The 21,063-nt window shown below is 51.3% G+C and overlaps 1 long non-coding RNA gene and 2 pseudogenes across 2 annotated transcripts; all 3 read right to left on the bottom strand.

Annotated features, from left to right (window-relative positions):
• Positions 1-5,119: 5,119 nt before the first annotated feature.
• LOC147572276 (uncharacterized) lies at positions 5,120-9,497 on the bottom strand (annotated as a pseudogene). Its single transcript, XR_015246375.1, has 6 exons — positions 8,778-9,497; positions 8,236-8,470; positions 7,863-7,946; positions 7,584-7,678; positions 7,216-7,374; positions 5,120-6,155 (listed from the first exon to the last, which is right to left on the bottom strand). The product of XR_015246375.1 is annotated as an uncharacterized LOC147572276 (transcript).
• A 3,283-nt stretch (positions 9,498-12,780) lies between these two features.
• LOC147572277 (uncharacterized) lies at positions 12,781-15,432 on the bottom strand. Its single transcript, XR_015245879.1, has 2 exons — positions 15,331-15,432; positions 12,781-14,892 (listed from the first exon to the last, which is right to left on the bottom strand). It is a non-coding gene; the product is annotated as an uncharacterized LOC147572277 (long non-coding RNA).
• Positions 15,433-17,902: 2,470 nt separating this feature from the next.
• Positions 17,903-19,172, bottom strand: LOC147572278 (large ribosomal subunit protein uL15 pseudogene; annotated as a pseudogene).
• Between the last annotated feature and the right edge of the window lie 1,891 nt (positions 19,173-21,063).

The following is a 21,063-nucleotide window of genomic DNA, read 5'->3' on the forward strand; positions in this document are numbered from 1 at the left end:
TTATATGAAACCAGTGTTAAGTGCATGGTATGGAGTACAAGATTCATATATGGCTCATGATGCTTGGGAAGGGAATAATACAGGGGGAAAAATGGCTAACTTCCTACAAGTCAACTTGGATAAGATACAAAAGCATTAAAATAGAGAATCAGCCCTTAAAAGGGAGGTGTCTGGTGTAGGGGAGGAGAAACTTTCACTTCTTCCTTTCTAGGTTCTTTGGCTGGTATAACAATTAGATTGACAAGACAGATTAACAGGTGAAAAGAATTGGTTTCATATATTCGGGGGCCACATAAAAATATGAGACCCAGCCAGTCAGGTAATTGAGGCTTTAACACTATCCTGAGCTAAGGAAAGGGGTAGGGGTCTAGGATTTCAAAGGGGAGAAAGGTGATTCACAGGAGGATGAGAAGAGCAAATGTTTTGTACACAATGTTTGCCCTGCCGTGTAGATAAGTCTCTTGGATGAAAACATTACCTCTGGTAGTGGCTCTCTTTCTGGTACAGACCCTCTTTCTAAATTCTGTTAGAATTAGAATTTGGAGAGGCAGAAAGCTTTTCCTGAGCCTGCTGGGTCTTGATTGATGACAGTTCCAAGTAATCCACATGCCAAAGTGGCACATTTTGAGGTGGTATATTCTGCTTCCCCGCACTGGAGTTAAAAAATAATTAACAAAAAGTAGGTAATACAAACAAACTTTATTAAACACTTCATGAAGTGGGCAGTCTCCAATCAGGGAACTGCACAATGGAGTAGAAGGCAAGAAGCCTTTATAGGATAAAGAATAAAGAGCAAGGAAGAGAAAAATAGAAAACATCTGATTGACTAGAGCCACATAGCCAGCCTTGTTTGGAGTGAGAAGGTCCCAAGCTGGCTTGGCATTTGGAGGTTGGTTGACTGGAAATGCCACTGAGTTTCTGGTCAAGTGGAACATTTGCAGGGACACAAAAGGTATTCAAGTTTTGATTTGCTTCCGTGGTACCTTGAACAGAAGTGGCCCATCTTGGACCTAGAAGTGTATTTCAACACTGGTTTACAGCAAAGGGGGCAGGAAGAGATGGGGGAAATGGAAATTTATTTTCCTCCAAGTGTTGAAAGAACTTGGAAACAATGCTTCCCGGGGCACCTGTGTGGCTCAGTTGGTTAGGCGCTGGACTCTTCGTTTTGGCCCAGGTCATGATCTCACGATTCATGAATTCATGTACCCATGGCGGGCTCCATGCTGACAGTACAGAGCCTGCTTGGGATTCTCTCTCCCCTCTCTATCTGCCTCTCCCCTACTCAAGCATGCACACACACTCTCTCCCTCCCTCCCTCCCTCAAAATAAACTTAAAAAAAAAAAAAAAAAAGCTTCCTGGCAAAGAATGGGATTGAGAATCATCTTGTCTCAAAAAGACACTGGGAGATTTACATACAAAGATTATGCATTATTTTCCCATTTATTATAGTGAAATTCTGGAAACCACCGAAGAGTCTACCCACAAGGAAAGGTGAAGCGAACAGGCACGTTAGGAATTATGGGCTATAAAACTAGAAAATGTTATGACTTTGACTTTGAAGGGTCGTTGAATGTGCCACCTCAAAGTATGCTTCTTGAGCATAAGGATTATTTTGAGCTGATTATTTTTAAGAAACCGCAGACAGAGACGATCTTTTGTCCTTCTTGTAAGGGACAATTACATCTATGAAAGAAAGCTCCATATGTACAGGTGTCTCCCTCCTGTACCAGAAAGAGAAGGATGGCTCTGAATTACAAAAGAATCTTATCAACAGAGGAGGCACCAACTTAAATCTACAGGACAACCATACCCTTTATTATACTTTTCCTGCTAATTTCCCATAAAGGGCTTCTCCCTCAAAACATCTTTCTTTTGCCTTTAGTTGAAGATGATATTTAAGATGGTGGCTTGGGCCATTTGGGGGAGTTTTATTCAGTATCTGGGTATTTCCCCTGTATATGTGTTACTAAACTTCTGTTTTGTTTTTCTCTTGTTAATCTTTTGGTATGAGAGGTGGAGGGTCTCAGCCACAGAACCCAGAAATGGATAGAGATTATTTTCCCTCCCCTACAACGTCACAAGTGAAAAAAAGTCGAAAGTAAAATTTAGTGTGATGTATGATTACAACTATGTTTTAAAAATACCAATGCAAGGAAAAACTTAGAAGAAAAAACATCAGAATATTAACGCTGGTTGGAGGTGGGTGGGGCGGGGCAAGTGATATCTTAGGTGGCTTAGTTTTCTTCTGCTTATCTTCATTTTCCAAATGTTCTTTAATGAGAAATCATGTCTTACATAATGGAGTGGAAGAAGTTTTAAATAAATGTTCAGTGAGAATAAAGAGGTGTGACCCACTGTGAGGAGTTGAGGGGAAAGTCTGAGACCCCTATCCTGGGGGCGGGGTGCCGTGGAGGAGGATGGAAAGTGCCTCCTCCAGCTAAGAATGAGGTGAGAAGAAGAGAGAAGCCCCTAGGACAGTGATGATCAGAGGAAAAGATTACTCTGCCTCAGAGAAGGTGGTTTGAGGGTGGAGTAGCTTTAGAGTGGGCGAAGCTTGGGAGGGGAGAGTAATGACTGCCAGGCTTCAGAATGCATCCGTGCCCACCCCCTCTCCTTTAAGCCAGTTCAAACGGTGAAATAACTAGACTTAGCCCCCCTTTTTAAACCAGTGACAAAACTGAGCCCAGGAATCCCAATAGATCTGGAGTCTGGACCCTCAGTAAGACCTTTACCAAACCCACGCACAGAAAAAGGCTTTGCCTCATGAGCTCAACTAGCAGGTAAAGGAAACCGCCTGCTTGTTAGGACATCAAGAGTCATCAAAGGTGGCAAGCACCCAAAGCAGTGTGGTTTGGGGTTTCTGAGCTGCTGATACTGGATTCTCAAATATAGAAAGTCTGGTTGGGGAGAGAAAAAGCTGTCAGGCAGGTATTCACTTACCCAGGCATGCGTGCCTTTATTACTGACTCATTCAGCGGGACTTAATGAGCATCGCTAAGTACCAGGTACTGTGCCGAACACAGAAAATAGAGCAGGGACCAAACAGAGGTCTCTGTCCTCAGGGCGCTTAATTCTAATGAGAGAGGCTATGATATTGAGAGATAGTAATAAATATAAATTTGGTCTGTCTCCCAGTTTCCTTCCACACAGCTCCTCAAACCCTTGGAATCTTCAAAGAGATAAGTGTCTTTTTGTAAGCGAATGAGGTGACTGGTGGCTGAAGGTTCCCAGATAGCCTCAGGGTGTAGGCTGGTTGCCAGAGGAACCCACAAAATGATTAGAGGGTTGGAGCTTCAACCCCATTTCCCGTAAATTCCCTACCTCCTATCCCAACATCCAGGGATGGGAGAGGGGCTGGAGATAAGGTTTTGTCACCAATGTCCAACGATTAATGGATCATGCCCACCTAATGACACCTCCATACAAAGATTGTGTTTCCTCAGTTCTGTGAAGCATTCTAGCAAATTATTGACTCCTAGGAGAGGGTTGTGGGAACCCTTAGACCACCGTGGGCTGGTCAGAAGTATGGCGCGCCCAAACCTGCCACTGGCCTCTGAAGCGGGCAGTCTCTTGGGACTGGGCTCTTCACTTGTCAGGTCTGACGCTGATAGTATCAAAATTTTATTGAACTGTAGGACTCCTAGCTGGTGTTGGAGAATCGGTTGGTGTGGGTGAAAGAGCCACACAAAATTTAGTGCCAGATGTGTTCGCTTTGAGCAGAAAAGAACAGAGAAGTCATCCTTTAGTTGGTGCAGTAGAGAGGGAAAAGAGTTTCCTTTTTAAAATTTTTTTTTTTTTTCAACGTTTATTTATTTTTGGGACAGAGAGAGACAGAGCATGAACGGGGGAGGGGCAGAGAGAGAGGGAGACACAGAATCGGAAACAGGCTCCAGGCTCTGAGCCATCAGCCCAGAGCCTGACGCGGGGCTCGAACTCACGGACCGCGAGATCGGGACCTGGCTGAAGTCGGACGCTTAACCGACTGCGCCACCCAGGCGCCCCAAGAGTTTCCTTTTTAGAGGCCAAGAGTCAAATTATTCTTCAAATACCACTGCAGTGGCAATGACTTGTATGAAAGAAAGATGCATGGTGCAGTGGTAACCTGCACCAGGGGTGCTGCCAGGATCCAGGAAGGTTTCTCCCACACGGTAATGATCGAGCTGAGATCTACGGCGAGTAAGAGCTACTTACAGGAAAGCAGAGCCAGGGCAGAGGGCAGAGCCTGTGCCAAGACCCTTCGACATGGTGAGAGGACATGAAAGAAAGTCAGTGTATCTGGACCAAAGGAGTGGTGCTTCTAAAATTTCAGCGGAAGAAACCGATTATAGGGTGTCAAGGCTAGACCCCAACAAACTACTTAGAAGGTGTTGGGAAGGAAAAATTCCCTCTGCCCTTCGAGGTCCTTCCAGCTGGACTAAGAATCAAACTGACAGGAGGCAGATTAACAGGAGAAAATCAATTCAGTTTTCTGCGCGCAGGGAAGCCACACAGACATGGAATTCCAAAGACAGTGAGGCCGCACGAAGCCTGTGTGAGCTCAGGAAAGAGGTAGGAGTCTGAGGATACAGACGGGAGGAAGGCCGTTGGCGGGAAGGTGAGAGGAAAGGTTTGGAGAACAAATATGCCCTATTAGGCAGCTACGTTTCTTAGGTAAAAAGGAATCTCTGTTAACAGCTCACTTCCTGGGGCACCAGAGTGGCTCGGTCAGTTGAGCGTCCTGCTCGGCTCAGGTCATGATCCCAGGATCATTAGATGAAGCCCCCACATGGGGATTCACAGTGAGCGTAGAGCCTGCTTAAGATTCCCTTCCTCTCCCTCTGCCCCTCTCCCCCACCCACTCAAAAGCACCCCATCAAAAGCAGAAAGAAAACACACACGGTTACACACACAATGGTACAGGTCCCAGATTTTTACGACACCTGACGGTCTTTGAACTTAAGACAAAATGTTCTCAACTCTCATCCGTTGGTTATTCATTCATTCAAAAAATACTGAAATATCCACCACAAGCCAAGCACTCTGTTGCCCTCTGAGTTTGCAGTTGTGAGTTAAACAGATACAGCTCTTGTCCTCATGGAGCTGAGCGTCTTGCGGGGGAGAAGAGACGGTAAACAAAAAGACCAACAAAGAAGTATTTATTTACGGATTGTGATAATTTGACCAAACTGAGCTGAGTACAACATTATGAATAAGAGGAAAGATTTGCTTAAGTAAGGTGGTCAAAAGGCTGCTCCGAGGAGAAAAAATTTAAGTTGCCTCTGGGCCCATTTCCTTCAATGTTAACAGAAGATGAATACACATATTCACAACACTTAATCACTTCATGAACCTTCTTATGTTTCAAACGTTCGACTTTTCTAAAATGAATAAGCCCTCTTTTCTTTCTGAACACTTTAAAGTATGATTGAACAGAGGCACCCGGGTGACTTAGTCGGTTGAGCGTCTGACTTCGGCTCAGGTCACGATCTCACGATTCGTGGGATCGAGCCCCGCGTCGGGCTCCGTGCCGACAGCTCGGAGCCCGGAACCTGCTTTGGACTCTGTGTCTCCCTCTCTCTCTGCCCCTCCCCCGCTCGTGCTCTGGCTCTCTCAAAAAGAAATCAACATTAAAAAATAATAATGAAATAAAATAAGATTAAACAAAACATAAACAGGTTATTTTATTTTTTAAGTTCAGTCATTTTGAAAGAGAGAGGAAAAGAGAGCACAGGGAAGGGGCAGACAGAGAGAGAGAGGGAGAGACAGAATCCCAAACAGGCTCGGCCCTGTCAGTGCAGACGTGGGGCTCGAACTCGCGAAATGTGAGATCGTGACCTGGACCAAAATCCAGAGTTGGATGCTTAACTGACTGAGCCACCCAGGTGCCCCAAACAGGTTGTTTTAAACCGAAGCTATGTCACAGCTTGTTGGCGATTCCGAACTCCGTTTGCAAATGAAATAGGGTTTATGTCTTACTCGGGATTGGTGTCCCTCTCTCACCGGGAGATGTCGGCAGCAGGTGGCACTCATGTCTGTGTCTCACAGGGTGACCCCCCTCCTCACATTATTTCTCTTGACTTCTCCACGTGTCAAGGTCGAATGTATCCAATCAGCAAAGGTCCCAGGACCAAAAAGAGAAGAAATTCTTTCTTCAAGGAGCAAAGTAGGAAGGAGGCTGAATGAAACAATGACCACAGGTTAGGAACTGGCGTCAAAGGAAGGAAAGAGAAGAAATGGAAGACAGGCAGACAGGGGAAGGGATTTCCAAGAAAAGAAGTCAGAAGTGTGGGTGGGCTGGAGGCCCCTTAAGGAAGCCGAATCAGGGGGAAGGAGGTGGACTGCCCTCCGGACGCCCTGGAAGGGCCGGGAGAATGTTAGCGTCTGCAACCCGTGACCATGTGTCCTTGGGTCCTGTCACACCCAGCACAGGCTGCTCCCTAAATACACCTCAGAGTCGCATGTTTCACGCCTATTCCATGCTGTATATTGGAGACACAGAAGGAACTAAGAATGAGCATTGGTCTCATTCAATGGAGAAGCCAGACACGGTCAAAGGCTCTCGTACAACTCGCTCTGTCCCCGCTCAAGTCATTTCGTGGGGTCAGGGGCGAACTGTAACAATTGTGACTGAGCTCCCAGAGGGGTGGCGATGTATCCAGACCTCTCCTCGAAGCCTCCAACAACACAGGCACCTTCTAAATGCTCGGGGCGGGGGGGGGGGGGGGGCGCCTGGCTGGCTCAGTGGGGGGGAGCATGGGACTCAGAGACAGGGAACAGAGAGACGTCCAGAAGTCGGCCAAGAAGAGGGAAGAGGGACAGAATGTGTTTGGACCGAAGCGGTTTCCCGCAGCGGCCTGTGGACACCGGGAGAGGCCGTCCCGGATGCCACAGGAGCCACAGCCTGGATCTCCCTCTCAGAGCAGCTCCAGGCTTCTCTGAGGACGCGGCCAAGGTCTGGGGCTCCTCCTCAGTGGGTCTGCAGGAGCGGGTGGGCCGGGGGAGACCCAGGAGTGAGCCAAGCGCAGGGTCTGGGGCGGACAGACAGAAGCTGGACAGCAGGCCCTGGGGTGATGGCACCAGAAGCGTCGTTTCCTGCCACCCCAGAGACACTCACTGCCCTCAGTGATCCCGCCCGCCTTTTCCTCGACCAGCCCTGGAGTCCCCAGCAAGCCAGGTGGGGATGCTAAGGACCTAGGCCCAGGCTGTCAAGGAGGGGGCTCACAGGAAGGGGTTACCTGCCCAGAGGGGCCCCGTGGGGACTGAGCCCGAGCTCTGACTGACCGGTTCCTGGCCGTGCAGCGATAGCTGTCGCCGACCCCAGAAGTCCAGGTGACGTGAGAGTGGTCCCCCACCCCCGCCACCCGGCCAAGAGGGGCCCGACTGTACCGCGCATCCTCTCAGGCCTGTCGCAGGGAGCCCGTCAGGGGGACACAGCGGGCCCCACCCTTCGCCATCCGGGAACCGGCAGCGATATCGGGCTCCCGCAGCTTCTCTCTGTGCGAAAGTCAAGTTTAAGCTCTGAGGAGACTCTGGCCTGGTCAGGCAGGGCAGAGCGGAAAGGTGAAAGTTCAGATGTGAGCCCTCCGCCCCCCCCCCCCCCCACAGACCCGCAGGGTGAAATCCTTGGTGGCGTTGACAAATAGGCAGAGTTATCCAGGCTCCGGAGGGGCCAGGGCCCTGCAGCCTTGGGGACCTGATCTGCAGAGAGGACACACAGTCGTTCGCTGTAAGGTCCCTAAGTCCCAGCAGCCAGGATTGGTTTGCCTCCGGGTCCTGGTTGCATAACAGCGACAAGCTGTCCAGAGCTCCAGGTAACCTTTTCCACTTCCTGCCCGGCTGGGACCTCCAGGGGCCGAGTGGCCGACTCCCCAGGGATACCTACCGAACACTGTCTCCCCGACCGTGTCCCCTCCCAGGATCCCTGGCCCTGCAGACAGACAGAAAACCACAGCTTCAGTGCTGGGGTCTCCCTATGCACTCAGGGCAGCCCAGCACCCCCCCCACCCCCCACTGCTGAGCGCCTCCCGCCCAAACTCCTCCAACCTCCCCACTGGCCCCCCTAGGCCTTCTCCTCCTTCTCCCCCGACCACACTGGCCCAGACGCCCTCTCTCGAGGGTGTTAGCCCCTCTCCCCAGGGCCTGCGCAGGACCAGGACTCCGTCCTCCACCTTCCGTCCCCTCCAGAGCTGCGGCACAGGGCATGTGCTCCGGGGGGCCAGGTACCTGCACACAAGAGCGGCGCTGAGACGGGTTACTGTTACTGACTGCGTCCTGGACCGCGCAGGTGAAGGCCACAGCACTGTCCCCGGGGCCTCAAGGAGACACCGAGGACAGACCCTCCGCAGGACACAGCAGTCCGGGGTCCCAGAGGCATCCGGCTGTAGGCCACAGAGGTTCCTCTGCTTTCTGCCACACAAGTCAGGATGAAGATGCATTGTCCATTGTCACTGATCCTGGAGCTCGGTGCGACACGGGGCCGGCCCAGCTGCGCTGCGTGTACAAAAATCACCAAGGGAAGACTGCAGAGCTACCCTGGGCGCTCCCTTCACCGGGCAGAAGGCACGAGGCACTGACACCGAGGTGGTTCACCACCCTGAGTACGCACAGGGAGAGACAGAGGCCGAATCTGCCCACGTCTGTTGGAGAGCTTTGAGCTTTCAAGGCCAAGTCAGTGGCCTTGAGAGAAAGGCCACTATCTATTTTGAGAGAGGGAGGGCACAAGTGAGCGAGGGGAGCAGAGAAAGAGAGAGAATCCCATGAGGGGCAGGGGTGGGGTGGGGAGAAAAGCAGGGCTCACCCAAAGCGGGGCTCGAACTCATGAACCACGAGATCCTGACCCCAGCAGAAGTCAGACGCTTAACGGCTGAGCCACCCAGGGGCCCCGCTTCATATGCTTTGATTCCCCCGGAACAACCCTACGAAATAGATAGGGGAGGTTTTGTACCTATTCCATTTAACAGGCTCAGAGAGCTTCCAGTAACTCGCCCAGAGTCTCAGCCATTGCGTGACTGACCCAAGACCCAAATCCAGTGGCTCGGACCCCAAAGCCTGGGTTCCCACCCTTGCGCTGACCTGCTGCAGGCCCTGTGTGTCTGCGCAAGCGCGGAACCGTGTTGTAATTACATCTCTCCCCAGTAGGGGTCTCTGCAGCATACTTTGAGTTTCCGGGCGCCCAACAAGGCTTCCCCAAGATTGGGCCCTGTGCCTTTGAGGTTTCTCCCGCTCCTTTGTGCTCTCTTCAACCCACACCCCATCCCTTCTTCCCCCCAGGACCAGGAACTCAGATGCTTCCAGAAGATACCCATGTGGCCATTATTCGCCTCCCCAGGGCAGAGCCAGGAGCCTTGGGGGTTGCAGGGAGAGCAGCAGCTGCGGACAACGGACAGTCAGGACACTCAAGAAGGCCACAGGCACGCGAGAAGCCTGTTCTGTCATTTGGCCTCAGCCCTGGGGCCCTCCCCATGGCAGCCGCAGGGGCGGCTCAACTGGGCAAGAGAGGACCACACAGCCCAGAATGTCCCCCCGGGGGAGAAGGCAGGCTGCCACCTCCCCCCACCCCCACTGTGTCTCCTCCAGCCTGGGCCCCACACCCTTCCCCCACGACTCCTTCTGCAACGCATAAACGCAGTGACAAACCAGAAGCGCAGGATGTGGCAACAAGGTGCATAAGTTCTATTCCCGGCTCTGCCACTTTTGTCGAGGGGTCGTTTTTTCTCTCCGACACTGTTGCAGCAGCTTAGAAATAAAAACCCCTTCCTGCCAGCTGCAGGGCTGTCGTGAGGCCCCAGTGACTTGGGAAACTCCCTGCGAAGGACAAAAGTCTGGCCTATTGCCTTCGCTATTGCCACCTCGCTGGAGCGTAGCGAGAGGGGCTCTCCCACAGCGCTGGGCCCACCCTAGTCAAGAGTCCCACCGACGTCCCAGAAGCCCCAGTGCCCTCGCCCTGTTTGAGAAAAGGCCATGGCCGGCCCGGCCTGATTTATGGCAGAAACGCTGTCTCCCCGACCATGGGAACCTGACCGTGGAGCAAATGCATCTTCCTGCACTTAAATAAAGGAGGCGGGGCAGGGGTGGGGCGGGGCCGGTGCCTGGTTGGCTCAGTCAGTTAAGCGTCCTACTTCATTCAGCTCCTGTCATGACCTCGTGGTCTGTGGGTTCGAGCCCTGCATCCAGCTCTGCGCTGACAGCTCACAGCCTCGGATTCTGGGTCTCCCTCTCTCTGCCCCTCCCCTGCATGCACCTTCTCCGTCTCTCTCTTTCTTTCTCTCAAAAGTAGATAAACATTCAAAAAAAAAATTGTTTTTAATGCCTCATCAAATAGGAATATTTCCTATCACACAAACTCAACCCCGAGAAGCTTCTCTGAAGCTTTCCCTCCAACACTCAGCTTCCACGTGTTCATCCTCACTCGCTAACCGTAGCTTTTTCTTCCCGCTGGAGGAACAGCTCTGCCATGGCTCCCCGGTGACTTTGCCCGTGTCACCCAGGCAAAGGCTGGAACCACGGGCTAATCTGAGTCTGGGCAAAATGCCCTGCGATCCTCCCAGAGCACGAGAGGACAGTGGCCTGTGAGGCCCCGAAGCCAGCTCCACGGACCTCTCTGTCTCCACTGGGAGGCACTCGGGTGAGTCAGTTTCTTATGAGGAAGGACGTTCCTGCTCTACCCGCTCAGGACAAAGCTTCCGACCCCCCCACCACCAGCACTGTGCTCAACTGACCCCATTGGCCTTTCCTTCTGGTGCGAAGGACCCGGGTTACTCTTTTCCTATCGATGTGAGTAATAAGTAATAATAATACTTTCTAAATGAGTCGTAATATGATTCTAAAATGGGCTTACTCTACTTCTACTGGCCACACCAGTCTACCTTGGCCTTCCTCACTGCTGTGGAACCTTCTTGACATCGTTGGAATATCATCTTGCCAAAACTAGCCAGCACCCAGGCACCCAGCTGGCCCAGTGGATACAGCAAGCAACTCTTGATCTTGGGGTCGTGAGTTCGAGCCCCACATTGGGTGGAGAGCTTAGTTTAAATAAATGAAACTATTAAAAAAAAATTGGGGGGCGCCTGGGTGGCGCAGTCGGTTAAGCGTCCGACTTCAGCCAGGTCACGATCTCGCGGTCCGGGAGTTCGAGCCCCGCGTCAGGCCCTGGGCTGATGGCTCAGAGCCTGGAGCCTGTTTCCGATTCTGTGTCTCCCTCTCTCTCTGCCCCTCCCCCGTTCATGCTCTGTCTCTCTCTGTCCCAAAAATAAATAAACGTTGAAAAAAAAAATTAAAAAAAAAAAAATTGGCCATGGGGCGCCTGGGTGGCTCAGTCGGTTAAGCATCTAACTTTGACTCAGGTCATGATCTCATGGTTCGCGGGTTCGAGTCCCGCGTCGGGCTCTTTGCTGACAGTTCAGAGCCTGGAGCCTCCTTCAGAGTCTGTGTCTCCCTCTCTCCCTCTCTCTCTGCCCCTCCCCTGCTTGCACTTTGTCTCTCTCTCTCTCTCTCTCTCTCTCTCAAAACTGAACATAAAAAAAAAACAAAAAACTAGCCAGCACCCTTGTCGAGAAATGAAGGCTACCGCTGCTCGGTAGCATGACCCGTCTCTGTGGGCAAATTCTTGCAACACTGACACCCAGTCCCAGGAACCAGAAGGTTTGAAACTGACCCAGGTGTGCTGCACAGTGACTCAGAAAGAAAAGGCTGCCTGGTTCCAGAAGGCTCCGGACCCTGATTCAGAATGGGATCCAAAAGCACCAGCTGCGTCCCTGGTCCCAGGCCGGGTGCTGAGTCTCTGTCGAAAGTTGACCTGGGATGTCCTGGGACAGTGGCTGTGGGGACAAGGGGTGGGAGAGGGGCTGCTGCCCTGTGAGAGTAGGCGCCCCAAGCCGGGGACGTGTCAGTTTCCTGTGAACCCACCACGCCATCCGCCGGACAGCCTGGGGTCCACTTGTGTGGCGCTGCGACGGCTCCCACGTAGAGAATGACGCACGCCGACGGGAAGCCTACCAAGGCGGCCGGTGTGGGCGCGCTGGCCCCGGGGCCTGCGCCCTGACTGAGCAGCTTGGCCCGTCCTCGTCGCCTGGAGTGCAGTGACCCATCAGGCCTCGCCCAAGTGCCGCTTCCTTGCTGGGCTCCGTACTCGTGATCCAGCCATGCCCCCCACCCCGGTTTCCTTCAGCCCGTGCTTTCGTTGGCTTGTTGGGTTTTAAGCATTCGCTTCGCCCTGTCGCATACAGAGGGCCCCGTGCGGGTCTCTCCTGGTGGCTCACAAGCCCCAGGAGAGAAGGCGGAAGGAAATTAGCATCTGAGGGAGCAAGGCAGGGGGGTGGTTCGGCCTCTGGGTTAGGTAGGTGCCCTGGGCGCGTGTAGGGCTTCTCGGTCTGAATCCTGTTTCTGGTTCAGGTGAAGGGAGACACGGGGGGATCAGATCAGGACACGAACCCCAAACGTCGGACACCGTGCCGAGTAGGGGAGGCGCGTCACAACAAACCCGTAAGGTGATTGTTCTTATTCCCTCTTTAGAGAGAAAGATCGTGAGACTCAAAGCTCTTGAGAAACTTGCCCCAGGTCACCAGCCAGGAAGCAGCAGAGTCCATATGAAAATCCAAGTTCGTGTGACCCCACAGCTGACACTCTGTCAACTCCACCATAGTGCCAATGATGGGCTTTCGTCATCCTTAATTCCACCCCCCCGGGTCCCGCTGACCCCTGTCCTCACCACACACGCAGCACAGGACCCAGGACACAAAAGCATGAGTAGATGTTTCCAGAACCGAGCCGAACCAAAGAACTAAACATTTTTTTTTAATGTTTATTTATTTTTGAGAAAGAGAGTGTGAGCGGGAGAGGTGCAGAGGGAGAGTGGGGAGGGGGACAGGGGAGAGCCGGATCTGGGGCTTGAACTCACGAACCGTGAGATCATAGCCTGAGCCGAAGTTGGACGCTCCACTGACTGAGCCACCCAAGCGCCCCTCCTTTAAGGCACCCTATCTTTAAGGCAGTTCCTGTCTTACCCATTATTTTGCCATATGCCTGGGAGATGTCCCTGTGGACAGGGGCCACCCAGAGCCTGGCCTGGAGAGAGAAAAGCTCCCAGATGGGCTTGCTCTGTGAGGGAATAGGAAAGCAGGGGTGAGGAGAACCCGACATGAATCTCCATGCCAGTTCTGCTGCCTCCGTCGAGGACGCTGTTCTGGGAGCTTCCGTGTTGCCGCTGCTGGGCTGCACTCACCTCCATTTTCACAGATCGCCAGCTGTGTGTCCCCAAAGATGTCACCTAGTCTCTCTGAGCCTCAGTCCATCATCCGCAAGGTGTGTGTGATACTGTCTGCCTTATCTCTATCACAAGTATGTCGTGGGGATCAGATTTTTTTTTTTTTTAATTTAAGCAGACGTTGTTTATAAACGTCTGTAGGGACCAAGGGCAGGCCACCCCAAGAGGGGCCAGTTGGGCATATTTGGTTATTTTTTTTTAATGTTTATTTATTTTTGAGAGAGAGAGAGCGCACGAGCAGGGGAGGGGCAGAGAGAGAGAGAGAGGGAGACACAGAATCCAAAGCAGGCTCCAGGCTCCGAGCTGTCAGCCCAGAGCCCAACGCGGGGCTCGAACTCACAGACCTCGAGATCATGACCTGAGCCGAACAAAATCGGACGCTCAACCAACTGAGCTACCCAGGCGTCCCTATTTGGTTATTTCAATAAGTTACTGGGGCGCCCTGGTGGCTCAGTCGGTTGAGTGCCCAACTTCGGCTGAGATCATGATCTCACAGCTCCTGGGTTCGAGCCCCGCATCAGGCTCTGTGTTGACAGCTCGGAGCCTGGAGCCTGCTTCGGATTCTGTGTCTCCTTCTCTCGCTGCCCCTCCCCTGCTTGCACTCTGTCTCTTTCTCTCTCTCTCTCTCTCTCTCTCTTTCTCTCACTCTCAAAAATAAATAAACTTTGGGGCGCCTGGGTGGCGCAGTCGGTTAAGCGTCCGACTTCAGCCAGGTCACGATCTCGCGGTCCGTGAGTTCGAGCCCCGCGTCGGGCTCTGGGCTGATGGCTCGGAGCCTGGAGCCTGTTTCCGATTCTGTGTCTCCCTCTCTCTGCCCCTCCCCCGTTCATGCTCTGTCTCTCTCTGTCCCAAAAATAAATAAACGTTGAAAAAAAAAATTAAAAAAATAAATAAATAAATAAATAAACTTTAAAAAAAGGTTTTTTCTTAAGTTACTTAAGAGGCAGCCAGTACAGGGGTTCTCAGACCCTCCTCTGACCCCTGAACACAGGAAATAAATCTCCCATGTGAAAGGCACCTTCCCTGGACCAGGAGGTGAAGAGTATCCTTATCACCAGAGGTGAGAAAAATAAACAACTATTTTTCACTAAACTACTCCCTGCCCAACGTCTGTTTAGAATTCTTTACTAGTTAAAGCCCCAAAGCTAAGCGTTCTTTGTCCGCTCAATTCCTCGCAGATTTCTCTAAAAAGTATAAAGACTGCCTTCTCGGGCATGTCTGCAGGTCTCCATTTCATTATCGGGTCTCCATATGCACGTCCTCAAACTCAGGGTGTTTTTTTCTCCTGTGAACCTGTCTCACATCGATGTAATTGTCAGTTCGGGTGGGAGACCTTGAGGGTAGCGAAGAACTTTTCCTTCCCTTCACCGCCAAGTTTTAAACGCACCAAGGGATCCACCTTTGGGGCCTAGGGGCCCCCCTAAAGCCTGGGGTGCGGACAACCCTGAAGGCAGGTGACCTTCAGAACTGTGCCCTCGTTTTCCCCCCGAAGGAGAGTGAAAGCGAAAGCGTGAAACTTGCTTAGACCGGAAAGAGCCTGGCCCAGTCACCGCAGGCTTCTGGCGAGCTTCGTTCTCCCGGGGCCTCTGGTTCCCAGGCCTGTCTCTTGCCCCCGCTCAGGTCCTCGGGGACAGGAGCAAGCAGTGCGAATCTAGAGGGACAGAAACAGCTGCCAAGTGCCAGGCCTGAGATCCCCTCCTCAAGTCATTTCATGACGGAGGGTGACTCACAGGGGCTGGTGGGAGAGGGAGGAAGGGGACTGGGACACCCGAAGGTCATGCGTGAAATGGCAAGATGAAGAGGCAGGTCCTCGATCCCATGACCCCGCCATCAGCCAGTGTAGGGACACCCGGGCTCCCTGTGACTCGTCAGCAGAAGAAATGTGAGGGTGACAAGGACACAGACTGGGCCTGCGCGGTCTGAGACGGCAGCATGTGCAACACACACACACACACACACACACACACACACACACACATAGCCTGGCTCCTGGGACGCAGCATCTTCAGTGAAAATTACCCGTGGCTGGAGCAACACCCTGCGCGGGCAGCTGGAGGCGCCTGGAGGGTAGTGGCAGGGAGAGACTTACCCACGAAAAGACCAAGCAGGAGCAGGGACCCCGGTAGAGAAAGGCCCATAATATTCACCGGCAGACCGGCCTGCCTGCCGACAGGTGGGCCGACTGCGAATGTGTGAATATCAGCCCCCAGTCATTTCCTGTTTTTAGGGTTCACCACAATAATCACATGCGGCTTTGGAGTCACAAGATGCAGAGACGAGAGGACACGGGAGAGAGAAGGGTGGGAGGCCGCCGTGAGCTACTTAAGAGCCAACGCCGATGATGCTCACAGCCGTGCTTTAGACCCTTCCGAGGTCCCCCGTCCCCTACAAGGCAAAGCCTCGGCTCACAGCCCTGGTGGACGAGGCCTTTCACGTTCTCTTGCTTCCTGATGACCTTGGCCTCCTGCCGCGTCGCCACATCTCAGATCTTGGACTCCAGGCCGCTGCACGCTGCTTCTAGAGTCTCCCCGCACCGCCCCGAGGGCTCCTCACCCCCGTAAACTGGCTCCCGCAAGCTCCTGACCGCATTGCCCTCGTCTCTGCCACCTACCCCACCTACCTCGCACTAGCTGGCTCCCACTGGCCCTCCCCAATGTCATCACCACCGTGGGAAAGACTCTCCTGAAGGCCCAAGCTAAAACAGACGCCCTCTTCTGGCCTCTCCGGGTCCCCCGTGCCTACCTCTATCATGACATCTATCCCGACTGTATATAAATACCTGCTCACCTGCACGTCCTCCCAAGTACACTCAGCCCCTCGAGGGTAGGAGCCTTCCCCGCTCTTCTTGCAATTCCCAGTGACTGGCTCAGCGTCAGCACAGAGTAAGGGCTCAGTTCCTGCGTGCTTGGTTGAGCCCGTGAGCAGACGGGAGTCAGCAGGCGGAGAAGCTCAAGTGCAGATGGCCCGAGGACAGAAGGGTGGAAGGCACGGGCTGCTGGCTGTAGCTTCTTTAGCACAGGGCCCAGGCCGGAAGGATCCAGGGGACAAGACCCTTGGGACCACCTCTGCCTGCAGCCATGAAACACTGGGCCAGATGTTATCTTGCTCTCTTGCCCTTTTGCTGGCGTGGTTGAAGGAGTTGCAGGAAAGTCCTGATCCGCGGGGAGAGGGGTGAGGGGAGAGCTGGCACGGGTGTGGCCGCCCCTTCCCCCCACCTCTCTACACCAAATAGTCCCGAAGGCTTTGCTGGGCTAGGCAGAGCGCTGGCGTCTCCGTGAGGATGTGACCGTGACTGGCGTCTCCTGTCGGGCCCCGTACTTCTCACACTTTGACCGGTGTCTCCCTGGCCTTCAGGGCCTAGAGGTCAGGTGCCCCGGCAAGACTTGAAGAGGATCCGCATTGCTTTTAACAAGGTACGACTGACCTCTCCTCGGCCACGGCCTGCAGACCCTTTGGTCCTCATCTTGTATGACCACCAGTTAAATTTGACAGTGGGACCCTCCCTGCTTGAAAGTCTCTCCTCTCTTGGACTTCTGGATGCCACTGTCACTGAGTTCTCTTCACTCATTTCTTTGCCATACAGATGAGCTCCTGCCGGGCGCCACCAAGGCGCCGTGCAGAGGTCTGGGCGTCCAAAGACGAAAGGAAGTCTCTGCAAGCACATTGTTCACAGGCTAGTGGGAAAGAAAATCACGTTGATAGAAAAACAAAGTAATGCGGAATGGTTTAGCCTCAGGGCTGGGTACTGTGGTGTGGAGGCGAAGCTTTCTGATTTGAATCGCACCTCTGCTGCCTACTGATGACCTTAGCACACGACCTCGCAGGCAATAATACTTCCCCATTATCATTTATTTCCTAAGAGATGGGTTTTGTGCATTAAAAAATTATCCATAGGCAGGGCGCCTGGGTGGCTCAGTCAGTTAGGGGTCCAACTTCGGCTCAGGTCAGGATCTTGCGGTTCGTGAGTTCGAGCCCCGCATCAGACTCTGTGCTGACGGCTCGGAGCCTGGAGCCTGCTTCGGATTCTGTGTCTCCCTCTCTCTCTGCCCCACCCCTGCACGCGCTCTAGCTCTCTCTGTCTCTCAAAAATGAATAAATGTTTAAAAAAATTTTTTTTAATTATCCATAGGCTATATTGCTTTAAAGAATTCATATTCAGAGCGCCTGGGTGGCTCAGTTGGTTAAGGGTCCCACTTCAGCTCAGGTTGTGATCTCATGGTTTGTGGGTTCGAGCCCCGCATCGGGCTCAGTGCTGACAGCTCAGAGCCTGGAGCCTGCTTCGGATTCTGTGTCTTCCTCCCTCTCTGCCCCTCCCCTGCTTGTGCTCTGTCTCTCTCTGTCTCTCAAAAGTAAACTTAAAAAAAAATTTTTTTTTAAAGAATTCATATTCAATTTACTAAAAAAAGAAATTCAATTTACTAAAAAAAAGGCCAGTCTTAAGGGCAGTTCAGCTTACAAATCATATTCTATTTACAAATCTGGCAACCCTTAACCCCCTTCTTGGGGGCTATTGATAATATTTGACTCACTTTACAAATGTATGAATCGATTCCTTTAAAAACTTTAAATCCCACTGTTGAATGTAATATGTTTAGTTTCCTTTTAAAGTGTTTTCTTTTTTTTTCAAGGTTGAAAACAGATTTTATGATATAGCTCTTCTGCTTGCTTTTCTTTGTTTAAGACACAAGATATAAATATTTTTTATTTTTTTATTATTTTTATTCCAGTAGAGTTACCATACAGGGTTATGATGCTGTGCACGGCAGGGGCACACCTTCATCCGCACCACCGGTGTGCCCCATCCCCCCAGCACCTTGGACGAAGTATTTGAACCAACAAATAAGATTCCCCAAATACTTAAAGAAGGCTTGTAAATCGGGGCACCTGGGTGGCTCAGTGGGTTAAGCGTCTCAGGTCATGATCTCACGGTTCTTGAGATCGAGCTCCGAGTCGGGCCCTGCACTAACAGCACTGTCTGCTTAGGATTCTCTCTCTTTCTCTCTCTCTCTCTCTCTCTCTCTCTGAAAATAAATAAATAAACTTAAAAAGAAAAAGAAGGCTTGTAAATCTAGTACATTGAGCTTCTAAGTACGGTCATTCTTAAATTGCCTTAAAGTATTGCAAGCTTCATATAAACTTACTCATACGTTTTTGGTTTTGTTTCTAGGTTCTGTTTTTTTTATTCTCCCACTCGTCGTATTTTCAGAGGACACGATGCAAAACAGGCCTTTCAACTCTAAGACACACACACAAGCTAGTGACGAATATTCTCGCTTTATAGATGAAAATGTTCAAGGTACGTCGTGGGCCAAGTCCTCCAAGTGCTGGTGCTATCTCTTGCACGCTTTCTGAGGTGAGTTGGCAGGGGAGCCTGGGCCCTCATACCCTTATTCCTGGAAGCTGTTAGGTGGCTTTCCAATGCACAGAGAGAGAGAGAGGTAGGGGTGCAAGAGAGCTCGTGCTCAGACCGGAAGAGAAAAGCATTTGGTAATATTTAATGGACCTCCCTCCATGTGGCTTCAAGCTAACAGGACACAGGCTCCGCCCACACCCTTGATCGTCTCCTCGGCTCTTCTACTGAAGAACATGGCCTTCACGATGACAGGCTCTGCCAAGGTTGACAGTTGGGCAGAAGCTCTGGTTCCTCCTTAAGTGCTAATGCCTCATGCCAACTTTTCCGAAGTAACCTGGATGATTCTTGTCAAAGTTGATCCCATGGTGATGCATGCCACCAGCATTACCCCAGTCTCTTGGGTGCTTCTGGTGCTTGTCGATGTGGCCATGGCCATGGCTCACGTGGCCCGGAAGTTTCCTGCATGTCGGCAGCCCAGAGGAAAGAGCTGGTTTTTGGTTTTTTTTAATATAATTTATTGTCAAATGGGCTAAACATACACTGGGGAGAGTGTGCTCCTGCTTTGGGGGGTAGATTCCCGTGGTTCATCACTTACATTCAACACCCAGTACTCATCCCAACAAGTGCCCTCCTCGATGCCCATCACCCATGTTCCCCTCTCCCCGCCCCCGCCCCACCCCATCGACCCTCAGTTTTTTCTCTGTATTTAAGAGTCTCTTATCATTTGCCTCCCTCCTTCCCTCTCTGTTTATAACTATTTTTTTCCCCTTTCCCTCCCCCATGGTCTTCTGTGAAGTTTCTCAAGTTCCACATATGAGTGAAAACAAGATATCTGTCCTTCTCTGACTGACTTATTTCACTCAGCCTAATACCTTCCAGTTCCGGGGCACCTGGGTGGCTCAGTCGGTTGAACGTCTGACTTTGGCTCAGGTCATGATCTCGAGGTCTGGTCCATGAGTTCGAGCCCCATGTCAGGCTCTGTGCTGACAGCTCGGAGCCTGGAGCCTACTTTGGATTCTGTGTCCCCCTCTCCCTCTGCTTCAACTCCGCTCACACTATCTCTGTCTCTCAAAAATGAATAAACGTTAAAAAAAAATTAAAAAATAATACCTTCCAGTTCCATCCGTGTTGTTGCAAATGGCATGATTTCATTCTTTCTCACTGCCAAGTAGTGTTCCATTGTATATATAAACCAGATCCTCTTTATCCATTCGTCAGTTGATGGACATTTGAGCTCTTTCCGTAATTTGGCTATTGTTGATAGTGCTGCTATAAACATTGGGGCACACGTGTCCCTATGCATCAGCACTCCTGTATCCTTTGGATAAATTCCTAGTAGTGTTATTCCTGGGTTGTAGGGGAGTTCTATTTTTAATTTTTCGAGGAACCTCCACCAGTTTGCAGAGCAGCTGCACCTGTTTGCATTCCCACCAACAGTGCAAGAGGGTTCCCATTTCTCCGCATCCTCGCCAACATCTGTAGTTTCCCGAGTGTTAATTTTAGCCACTCTGACCTGCGCGAGGTGGTATCTCAGTGTGGTTTTGACTTGTAAATTTGCTCACAAGGTTAAGGCATTATACTTCATATGAACTTGGGTTCAACTGTAACACCGCTAAGTGGTGACAGATGTCAGCCACACGTGTGGTGAGCACAGCATGCTGTATAGACTTGTCGAGTCACCATGTTGTACGCCTGAAACTCATGTAACATTGTGTGTCGACCCTACTTCAATAAAAATTAATTAATTAATAAAAACAAAATCGCAAATGTAAATCAATTACTCAGTTACATAGTTCAGATCAGAACCACAACGTTACCCATTACTTTAAAAGGCTAGATGTCTCAAATAATACATATATGTGAGCAAAAATTACTGATACCTTGAGCACGCCTACTCTGAATTCCTTCTCTCTCCAGGATTGAAAACGTAGCCACCAAGGACCCAGTTATGTCATCTCAATTCCAGCTGTTTTCTAGGGCACCTTCTCCACCAGCTAAGGTTGCTTAGGGACCAGAAACATCACTGAGACGTTAACTGCTGGTCCCTACCCAGGTCCCTTCACCTGCTTTGTCGACGTCCTCTAAAAGGCTGGTCTCATAGCCCATGTCCCTAGATTCGACTTGCACAGCGATATCGCCTAAGTCTTCCCTTTACTGTAACCCTAGCACTTGCTTTGATGTTGCGTTGCTTTTTGCTCTTAAGACCTTTAAGTGTCTTTCTGTTTGGGTGTAAAGAGTTTTAACCTTATTGAAATTCTGTATTCTTTTCATATTCTTTGAATTTGCAGGAGTAGAAACATGTTAAAACCCCATATAATATCCAAAGTGAAGTCAAAAAATATAATCGTGTAAAACGCAGGGTCACCTTCGTTGCAAAGTTAATGAAGGGCTGGTTGGGGGCTGGCAGTGAGCCTGTGCAGCAGAACGTGGGACAGTGGCTACAGGATCCAAATTGCAGCCCACGCTGGG

The sequence above is a fragment of the Puma concolor genome, chromosome E4 (genome assembly GCF_028749965.1).
Source record: "Puma concolor isolate L17-30 chromosome E4, mPumCon1.1.hap2, whole genome shotgun sequence".
NCBI classification, from domain to species: Eukaryota; Metazoa; Chordata; class Mammalia; order Carnivora; family Felidae; genus Puma; species Puma concolor.